General features: G+C 48.5%; 1 long non-coding RNA gene across 1 annotated transcript; it reads left to right on the forward strand.

Moving 5' to 3' along the window:
- The first annotated feature begins 549 nt into the window (after positions 1-549).
- LOC117352428 lies at positions 550-8,548 on the forward strand. Its single transcript, XR_004537687.1, has 2 exons — positions 550-677; positions 8,359-8,548. It is a non-coding gene; the product is annotated as an uncharacterized LOC117352428 (long non-coding RNA).
- The last annotated feature ends 1,186 nt before the right edge of the window (positions 8,549-9,734 follow it).

The following is a 9,734-nucleotide window of genomic DNA, read 5'->3' on the forward strand; positions in this document are numbered from 1 at the left end:
ACAGGTCCAGCATTGTGTTGGTTGGCCTGACCCCATAATTCACTGAAATACCATGGAGGGGTGAGGGAGGAAAAAGGACTGAGAGATATGTAATCCTTGGTAGCTGGTGTGCACTGCCTCTGGGTGGGCTTTAGGTGAAACTGGGTGGGCCTGGGACCTTCCGTGGCTATCTGTTAGCGTGTGTGTGTGTGCACAGACGTGTTCATAGGTGTCTGCACACCTCCATTGATTGATGCCTTTGCTGACAGAACAGTGACTTTACTGCTCTTCTCTAAAATCTCTGCTCTCGTTCTTCCCTTTAGGAAATGCATATAGGGGTAAGTCCAGACTTTTGTTCTTCTCAACTGTTGTAGATTTCAAAACTGCTTCTTTTTTGGAGTTACTGTATCAGCAAAACTTTCTCTTTGTAGCAACTGTGTCTAGCTCTGTATACATATGTGTTCGTGTGTGTGCATGTATGTTCATGTGTGTCTGTGCGTGTGCATGTATGAGTTTTGCTGTGTGGCTATCTGTGAGCATCTTTGTGCCTCTCTTGGTTGATCCCTTTGAAGTGACTTTGCTGCTTTTCTCTAGGATCTCGCTCTCCTTCTTCCCTTGAACCTGGTTTGTTTCTTTTTTCTTGCAGGATGGTTTCATAAACAAGAAACGCCCTTAAAACCCTTGGGACTTAATTGCTGGTAAATCCAACTTCCTCTTGTTAGGTATATTAGCAATTTGAGCATAGGTAAAAGACAGAAATTACCAATCATTTAGCCACCTCCTTCTCTCTGGTCTATGAAATAATCTTTATTAAAATGATCCCACGTGTTGGCAGAAGGTGGCAGTGTTGCTTCCATGAACCCCAACATTATGCAGCTTTGCAGGAGACCTGAGCTTCATAGCCATGGCATATGCATCAACCTGCTGGCTCTGGGAGCAGCCCTGAAGGAAGTGTTTTCTCTGCGTCTGTGGGCACTGCAGAGGGATTGGGGAAAGGAGGTGGAGCAGTGGCTTTCAACCCAGTCCTCAGGGACATCCAGGCCAGTCGGTGCACCCACAATGAATATGCATGAGAGATATTTGCATGTAATGGAGAAAGAGTGTGCTAAATATATGAGGGATCTTCAAAAGGTTTCCACACTTTTAATTTTTTAAACACTTTATTAAATATCTCAAAAGGAAATTATATCACTCTTCCACATAATCACCCTGTTTTATGATACATTTTTCCCAGCATCCTACTAACTTCTTAAACCATCAGAAAAGAATATAAAAAATATGGAAATATGAAAGTGCAGGAACCTTTTTTTTAAAAAAAATTCTTTATTCACTTTTATAATTTACATCAAGTGCATCAAAAAGTAACACCATTTTGACTTAAATACATCACTTGAAACTCTACAATTCTTTAAATTACATAGAATTATCTCTTTCCCTCCCTTCTCTTCAATACCTCATAACGCATATATTGATATAATGATATTGATAATAATACAGTGCAGGAACCTTTTCAAGAACCCTTGTATCTCTTGCAATTTCATTATGGATTTCCTGAAAACTCAACTGGTCAGGTGGTCCCTGAGGACTTGGTCCAAATCCACTGAGGTAGGTGATAAACCTGGCTCTTCTAGTAGCCTCCTTCCCAGAACTAATCACCTCTAGTTTTTCTATGTTAATACAGAGCAGGGAGAAAAGTTTAGTTACTTACCTGTAACGTAGGTTCTCCGTGGACAGCAGGATAGTCAGCCACATATGGGTGTTGTCCCAACACCTCCCAATTTGCGGATAAGCTCTCCAATAGCTCAGAGAGAATTTTTTTTTTTTTCTCTGAGCACGTGCAGTGCCCGGGCCCCACTGAGCATGCCCGAGCCCTACCCATTTCCCCCTGCTTCCCCCTAATCCCCAGGATGTTCCTAGCTGTGGCCGGGTCGGCCGTATGGGGAGGCGGGTGGGTTGTGTGGCTGACTATCCTGCTGTCCACGGAGAACCTACGTTACAGGTAAGTAACTACACTTTCTCCTAGGACAAGCAGGATGAGTCAGCCACATATGGGTGACTCCCTAGCCGAGGGATGTACGACTGGACCTGCGCCTTAGCGTTTTGTGCATCCCTCGCCTGGCTGTGGAGGCCGAGCCGGGCAGGGTAATCAGGCAAAGCAGGTGAAGTTGTGGAAACAAGGTTTTAGATAAAGTGCTGTGTTAACTGAGCAATAATACTCACAGAACAATGAACTGGTCAATGACAATCAATGACAGTGAGAAACCAACTGGTCAACAGTGACAATTCGTACTTGCATGTGAGAAGTCATACTTGCCTATTCCACATTCAGTCTAGACAGGAGTGCTGGAAGACCTACTTAACTCACAGAACAGCGAAACTGGTCAATGACAATCAATGAACAGTGAGAAACCAACTGGTCAATAGTGACAATTCGTACTTGCATGTGAGAATTCATACTTGCCTATTCCACATTCAGTCTAGACAGGAGTGCTGGAAGACCTACTTAACTCATAGAACAGCGAAACTGGTCAATGACAATCAATGAACAGTGAGAAACCAACTGGTCAATAGTGACAATTCGTACTTGCATGTGAGAATTCATACTTGCCTATTCCACATTCAGACTAGACAGGAGTGCTGGAAGACCTACTTAACTCACAGAACAGCGAAACTGGTCAATGACAATCAATGAACAGTGAGAAACCAACTGGTCAATAGTGACAATTCGTACTTGCATGTGAGAATTCATACTTGCCTATTCCACATTCAGACTAGACAGGAGTGCTGGAAGACCTACTTAACTCACAGAACAGCGAAACTGGTCAATGACAATCAATGAACAGTGAGAAACCAACTGGTCAACAGTGACAATTCATACTTGCATGTGAGAATTCATACTTGCCTATTCCACATTCAGTCTAGGCAGGAGTGCCTAGACTGAATCAATATCTATAACACCCTACTTTTTCAGTGTTTGTCGATTTATAACACCCTACTTGATCAGTGTTTGTCAAGGCTGTGATAGTGGTTGCTGTCCCTCCCGGGAGGGAAGAGCAACTTCCAAGACTGCTCGGCCGAATGCATTTGGAGCGTGGAATGCTATGTCGAGGCAGTAGTGCTTGGTGAAGGTGTGCATGGAGGACCAAGTGGCTGCATCGCAGATGTCCCCTATTGGTGTGTGGTGCAGATGAGCCGTTGTGTTGGCTATGGTTCTGAGCTGGTGGGCATTTGCTCCCACCTGCGGTTGACGCTGCGCTTTTCTATAGGTGAAGGGATGCACTTTTATATCCAGCGCGAGCGCCTGCATTTGGTGACCGGAAGTCCTGGTCTGTTTTGGTTGTAGGAGATGAACAATTGAGGCTTGTCTAATCTGCTGCATAGTCAGGGCCCGCACACAGTCCAGGAGGTGTTGCTGAGGTGGCAGTGTGCCTCCCTGTAGGGAGATGTAGAGTGCCGGGAGGCACGCTGAAGCCACCTTCGACAAGAATCGGGGGTGGGTTCTGGGTACCACCCTGTTATCATGGAGGAGTGTGTCGGCCGACACGATGGTAAGGGTTTTCCCAGCCAGGAATACGGGATCTGCCTCCCCCAAAGGTTGAAGGGGTCGAGGTGAGCTGATGTGGCACCAAGTTGAGGTCCCATCCGGGCGGTGGTGGTCTGACCGGTGGGTGCAGATTGGACAGTCCCTTCATGAAATTTTGTGATTACTGGATGCCTCGACACTGGTTTGTTGTCTAGGCCAGCGTGGTATGCCGCGATTGCACTTAGGTGGACCTTGATGGAAGTGGGGTTTAGGTCCCACTGAGATAAGCTCAGTATGTACTGCAGGATGTCCGGTATGGGGCAGTTGTAGGGGTCTCGCTGCGTGTCTGTGCACCGGTAGCGGAACCTTCTCCCTTTCAACCCATAGCATTTTCTGTTTGAAGGTCTTCTGGCTGCCATAAGAGTGTGCTCCACGTCTTGTGGTAGGTTCATCCTCTCATCATCCATGCGGTCAGGGCTAAGGAACGCAGGTCATGGTGGAGGGTAAGGTTCCCGCGTTGTGTTATGAGAACTGCACTGATCGGTAGGGGGGAGAGGTGGGTGAACCGCTATCCCTTGCCGGAACGAGAACCATGGTTGCAGGGGCCCGGACAGGGCAATCATGATCACCGTTGCTCTGTCCTGAAGGATCTTCTGCAGGACTTAGGGTGTGGCAGGTAGGCGTATAAGAGTCCTTGGTTCCAACTCATAGACAGACCGTCGGGGCTGAGACGGCGATGGGTTGATCTCTTTGCGCAGAAGGTCGAGTATTTGAGTTCGGTTCGGTTGCAAACAGGTCGATGCTCGGTGTGCCCCATGTGCTGAAGATCTTCATCGCCGCTGGGTTGAGACACCTCTCATCGGGATCCAGCTGGTGGCTGAGTCTTTCTGCCAGGTCGTTCTGCTCCCCCGGGAGGTAAGTTGCCTGGATGGGGCATTGAATGGAGTTGGTGAACTCCCACATGTGGCAAGCTTCCTTGCATAGCGAGGTTGACCCTGTCCCTCCCTGTTTGTTGATATAGTGCAAGGCCACCTGGTTTTCTGTTTGGGTGAGGACTGCCCTGCCTGTTTGAAGGTTTCGAGGGCATTCCCTATGACCCTGAGCTCCAGTAGGTAGATATGTAGTGAGGACGCCTGTGCGAGGATCGAGAAGGTGTGTCCCCCCTCCATGTTTGGAGGCATCCATGGTGGCCACCAGCTGGTGAGGTGGTGGTCTGGTTTCCCTTTCGCTAAGTTATCTCGGGCCATTCACCAGTGAAGCGTCTTGTGTATGGGCTGGCGAATGGGTATCTGGGTGGTCAGAGGTTGGATACACTGGTCCCAGTGACGTCTGAGGTGCCCTTTCAGTAATCTCATGTGTAGTCTGGTGTGCTGCACAACAAAGACCGCAGCCGAGACACAGGAGGGAGCGTGCTGACGATGAGCTGCTGGCAGGGATGCACTGGGCCAGGGATGTCATGGCGTCGATCTGGTAGTCCCGTAGGACGGCCTTGGTCTGCGTGGTGTCGATGACTGCCCAGATGAACGATATCCCTTGGGTGGATATCAGATGGGATTTCATGTAGTTGATGAGGAACCCCAGTTCTTGGAGGAGGGTTATGGTGGTTGTCGGGGCTGCCAGCTGTCAAGATAAGATAGGACGTGCCCCTTGAAGGCGAGGATGTGCCACTGCCACGCACTTTGTGAACGCTCTTGGAGCCGTTGAGAGTCCAAGGGGCAGGACCTTGTACTAGAGGCGTCTGTCTTGGCTTTAGAAGCGATGATGCCTCCTGTGGGCTGGGTGCATGGGATACTAGCCAATACTTGGGCAGTAACAGGGCCAAGACTGTACCCAGAGAGTGCATCTGGACCTTGTGTATGCACCTGTTGAGCTTGCAGAGATCCAGGAATGAGCGTTGTGCTTGTCCATGGTGACGCAGGGGTTCCTGGAGTAGAAACCCCTTGGTGATCTCCTCTGTTTTTCACCGCCTCTATTGATTCTGCCGAAGCATGTCCTCTCCTTGCTGCAGGAAAATTGGGTCATCAGATGGAGGGTGCCCCGCCCACTCGGGGGGGCGGGAGTGGAGACGAATTCGGAATCCCTGCTTGATGATGCTGAGGGCCCACTGGTCAATTGTGATCCTGGGCCAAGCCTTCGCAGACAATATGATCCTGCTGGGCCAGAGGGTGGTCAAAGTTCTGTTTTTGTCTTGGGGAGAGGGCTGCCCTTGGATGCCCCTGCCCCTCGGGTGGTGCTTGTTCGCATAGCAGTTATGTTACTGTTGCGAGCGCTGGGGCACAGACTGCTTCCAGTGTGGACTGGCTCGGTAGTGAGCTGGAGTCCCTATTTTATTTTATTTATTTATTTTCTCTCACTGGCCTCCTGATAAAGCCGCATCTGGAACTGGAGCGCAGCAATTCGTGCACTCAGCATTGCGCCCTCGAAGGTCTTTTTCCCCGTGGAAACCAGGATTTTTCAGGTCCTTCCCTGACGGGGCGTTGGAGGGGGGGTCATGCTGCCCTGTTTCTCTTAAGCGCCAAGGCTAACGCAATGTCCATGTATGGCTGCTGCGGGTTGTTGAATCCCTGGGCTGGAAAGATCTGGTACTTCAATCCCAGTCTTCTTGATGTTGGTTGCCCTGAAGAGGGAGTCAGCCCAATCTTGTCTCTGCAGTCCAGGAAGTTCTTGTGGACTGGAATCACCACTGCCTGCGTGAAGTCTTGGGTACTTGTTGTCCACCCACGTGGATCTTGAGAAAGGCTGTGAGTTTCTGGAGGGACTTGGGGTGAGTCCTCGTTTGTGGGTTTTCTTTTTTTGGGGGGGGGTTAATTATTTATTTATTTATTTATTTATTTTTGTGGGTGGTGACTCAGGGCGTGGCTGGAGGCTGGTGTGTTGCTTGTTCCTCCGTTGCTTGGGTGCATGGCATGCCACTGGAACACGCCATGTTGTTGTGCGTGGCTCCCTCTAAAGGGGGGCATTGGGGTGAGTGTTGCCCGCTGAGAGAGGAGTGGGTCAGCAGGAGGATTAACTGTTGATGCTGGTCCCACCCCTGGTGGTTCGCAGGTTCATGTGCTGCTCCACTTGACTGATTGGGTGGCTCCATGTACCCCACTGACATTCTCTGTCCTTCTTGAGAGATGGGGGAGATCCTGCAGAGAGGGGGCAGGATGCACCCCTTCATCTGTGCCAGTGCTCCTGGCTGCGTTTCCCACTGTGCCTGGAGGCAGAGAAAGAGGAGTGATAATGCCTCTTGAGTGAGCTTCTCCTGCTGTACTGCCTATTGTATATTAAATGTACAGCGCTGCATATGCCTTTCAGTGCTATAGCAATCGTAAATAGTAGCAGAGTCCCTCATGCTGGCTGGAAAAGCACTGTCTGCCTAGGCATCTGCAGTGAATTGCTCTTTAGGCTGAGGAGTTTCAAACCCCCACCTATGGAGAGGCGTGGTCTGACATGCCACATCACTGATGATATCAGCACCCTGCTGTGAAAGGCAGAATCCTTGTTCCCGACATGAGAGGGGGATGGGGTGGGAGAGGTGTGAACTGCAGACTCTGCCGTACCCCAAGAGGGAAAGAAGCATCGAGTTGTTTTTGTTTTTTTTCAGCATGTCCTTTACAAGCTGAACTCTGGGGCAGCATGTCTCCTGCTGGTGGGAGAGGTTTGCAGGTCCTCTCCGAGGGAAAGATGCATGGGAGTTTCTTTCTCCTTAAATTCAGATTGGGAGGAGGGTGGGTCAGAGCCCTCGGGGCTGCAACAGATTATCAGAGATTTTCCCAAAAACAAGCAGATAGGACTTACCTTTGAACCCCGATCGGCTCCCTGCAGAGGCTGGCTGTACGCGGCAGCATGCAGTCTGGAGGACGAAAGCCATGATCTGCTGCTTGAAGAGGCTGTGGCTTTACACAGCAGCATGCGAGATTCCTATCGGCTGCCCTGCAGAGGCTGGCTGTACGTGGCAACATGCAGGGACTCCTGGAGAGATCTCTCGGTCTGGTGAGACTCCTATCGGCTGCCCAGCAGAGGCTGGCTGTAAGAGGCAACATGCAGGGACTCTGGGAGATATTTCTCTACCGGGCCGAGTGCAGGCGGGGGGATTAGCTGAGCCAGGGCATCCTGGAGGCTCCTTGCCGCTGTAGCTTGTGGATCCCCCGCTGCTGCATTCCGATGAGGATGGCTGCTGGAGGAAGATTCTCGGGCCTCACTTCTCTTCATGAAGTCTCTCAGTGCCCTCTTTCTTAGCTTGCGTGCACGTGGTGACATGTGCGCACAATGCAAGCAACACGGAAACCTCGAGCGCTGGATCCAATCAGTGGGCGCACAATTCATGAGGATTCATGAGGTTTTCATCCTCCTCCTGCATTAGATGATTCAGGCATCTTCAAGGTGATGAGTAGAAAAGTTGTAATGGAGAGCTGTAGAAAATCCGACCGATGGGAACGGGCGGAAACTAAAGACTGGGGATTAGGGGGAAGCAGAGGGAAATGGGTAGGGCTCGGGCATGCCCAGTGGGGCCCGGGCACTGCACGTGCTCAGAGAAAAAAAAAAATCTCTCTGAGCTATTGGAGAGCTTATCCGCAAATTGGGAGCTGTTGGGACAACACCCATATGTGGCTGACTCATCCTGCTTGTCCTAGGAGAACCGGTCTTTATTAGAGATCTACCGTATGAACACCAGGAGCATGAAAAAAGGAAAGAACCATGTAATCCAAAATAAAAGTTCTGCATTCAGACCTAAACAGCACCTAACCAATGTGTTCTTGAAGCAACTCTCACTTCAATACTGATCACGATAATCCCTTCAGAAAGATTTTGTATTTTTCTGTCTTAGATTGCCTCTGCTCAGTATTTACTTGTCTTTTTCTCTCTTCTAGAAGGTCCTGGCCTTGCTATCAGCCAAAGGAATGTGCCAAATGGCCACCGTAGAATCCTCTCTGTATTCTTCTCTTCCATACAAGGGATCTTCTTCCATATCATCTAGCACTTGAAGCCTATTATTCTGTAGAGATGTCTCATGATTCTGCTGTCCCTTGTTTCGCTTCCTCAATAAAGTAAAAGCATTCAAATTCCTGGTTCTACGTACTTCATCTCTTGAGACATGAATTATCACAAGTACAATTACAATATTGCACAAGTTCTGTGTGGATTACAGAGACAACCAGAATAAAACATGAATTTGTGCAGACTGGTGAACCCATTTCCCCCTTTAACCCTGGTTTCTAGGGTAATAGAGAATGGGTGAAGTTCTTGTCTCAAATATGTAGCCACCCCCTGAGTCAGTGGAAGGGGCAGTGGGGTCATGTATCCTGCTTAGGAGATCCCAGAGTTTGAAATCACCCTCCCTCTCCAGGTGGCAAAACATGTCACACACCAGACTGGGCTTCCCAAATACTTATGTTTATTGCTTCATTGGGGAAACAGCTGTAGATATTTACAAGAGATTTAAATGAAAGGTTATAGTAGACACTGTTTAGTCAAGCAGGTAAATAAAGTCGTCCTCTCAAGATGGATGGCGTAGATTGAAACATCTTGAAAGAATATTGGTAGAAGGAGGTATTAGAGGATCCACTGAGAATCTCCCCAATTGGTAGATTATACACTTCCATAAATAAATATGTCTCAACAGAGAGCTTGTTATCAAGGCTGAAATAACTGGGGTACAATTTACAGATATCACTTAAATATAAATGATTTCAATTGACCCGATCAATTCAATCCACCCTTTCACTCCGATATAACAGTGTCCCATTGATTTTCTTCTTTCCACCCTATTATATCTATCTTTTCATTTAGTGCAATATATTCTAACTGTCCCATCTTGTTTCTTAGGCTTCTGACATAAGAACTTGACAATAGCCATACAGGGTCAGACCAATGGTCAATCTAGCCCAGTATACAATCCAGGTCACAAATGCTTGGCAGAAACCCAAATAGTAGCAATAGTAATTCTCTAGCTACTGTATTCTCCATCTCAACTCCTGTTGACCACTCTGAAATACTAATTGGATGTGAAGATATTTCATTGCATGGGCCAAGCTTTTCCATCTTATGTTTACTCTTGCGTTACAAAATGGAAAACAGATTTCAACACACTTTGCTTAACGCCTACCGCAGAGAAGTCCAGTACTCTCAGCTCCTCCCATCACACTTGGTCACCTCTCCATTCTTATTGCAATGTCATATTTTGTGGTCATAGAACATAAGAACTGCCGCTGCTGGGTCAGACCAGTGGTCCATCGTGGCCGGCAGT

The sequence above is a fragment of the Geotrypetes seraphini genome, unplaced genomic scaffold (assembly GCF_902459505.1).
Source record: "Geotrypetes seraphini unplaced genomic scaffold, aGeoSer1.1, whole genome shotgun sequence".
In the NCBI taxonomy this organism is placed as follows: Eukaryota; Metazoa; Chordata; class Amphibia; order Gymnophiona; family Dermophiidae; genus Geotrypetes; species Geotrypetes seraphini.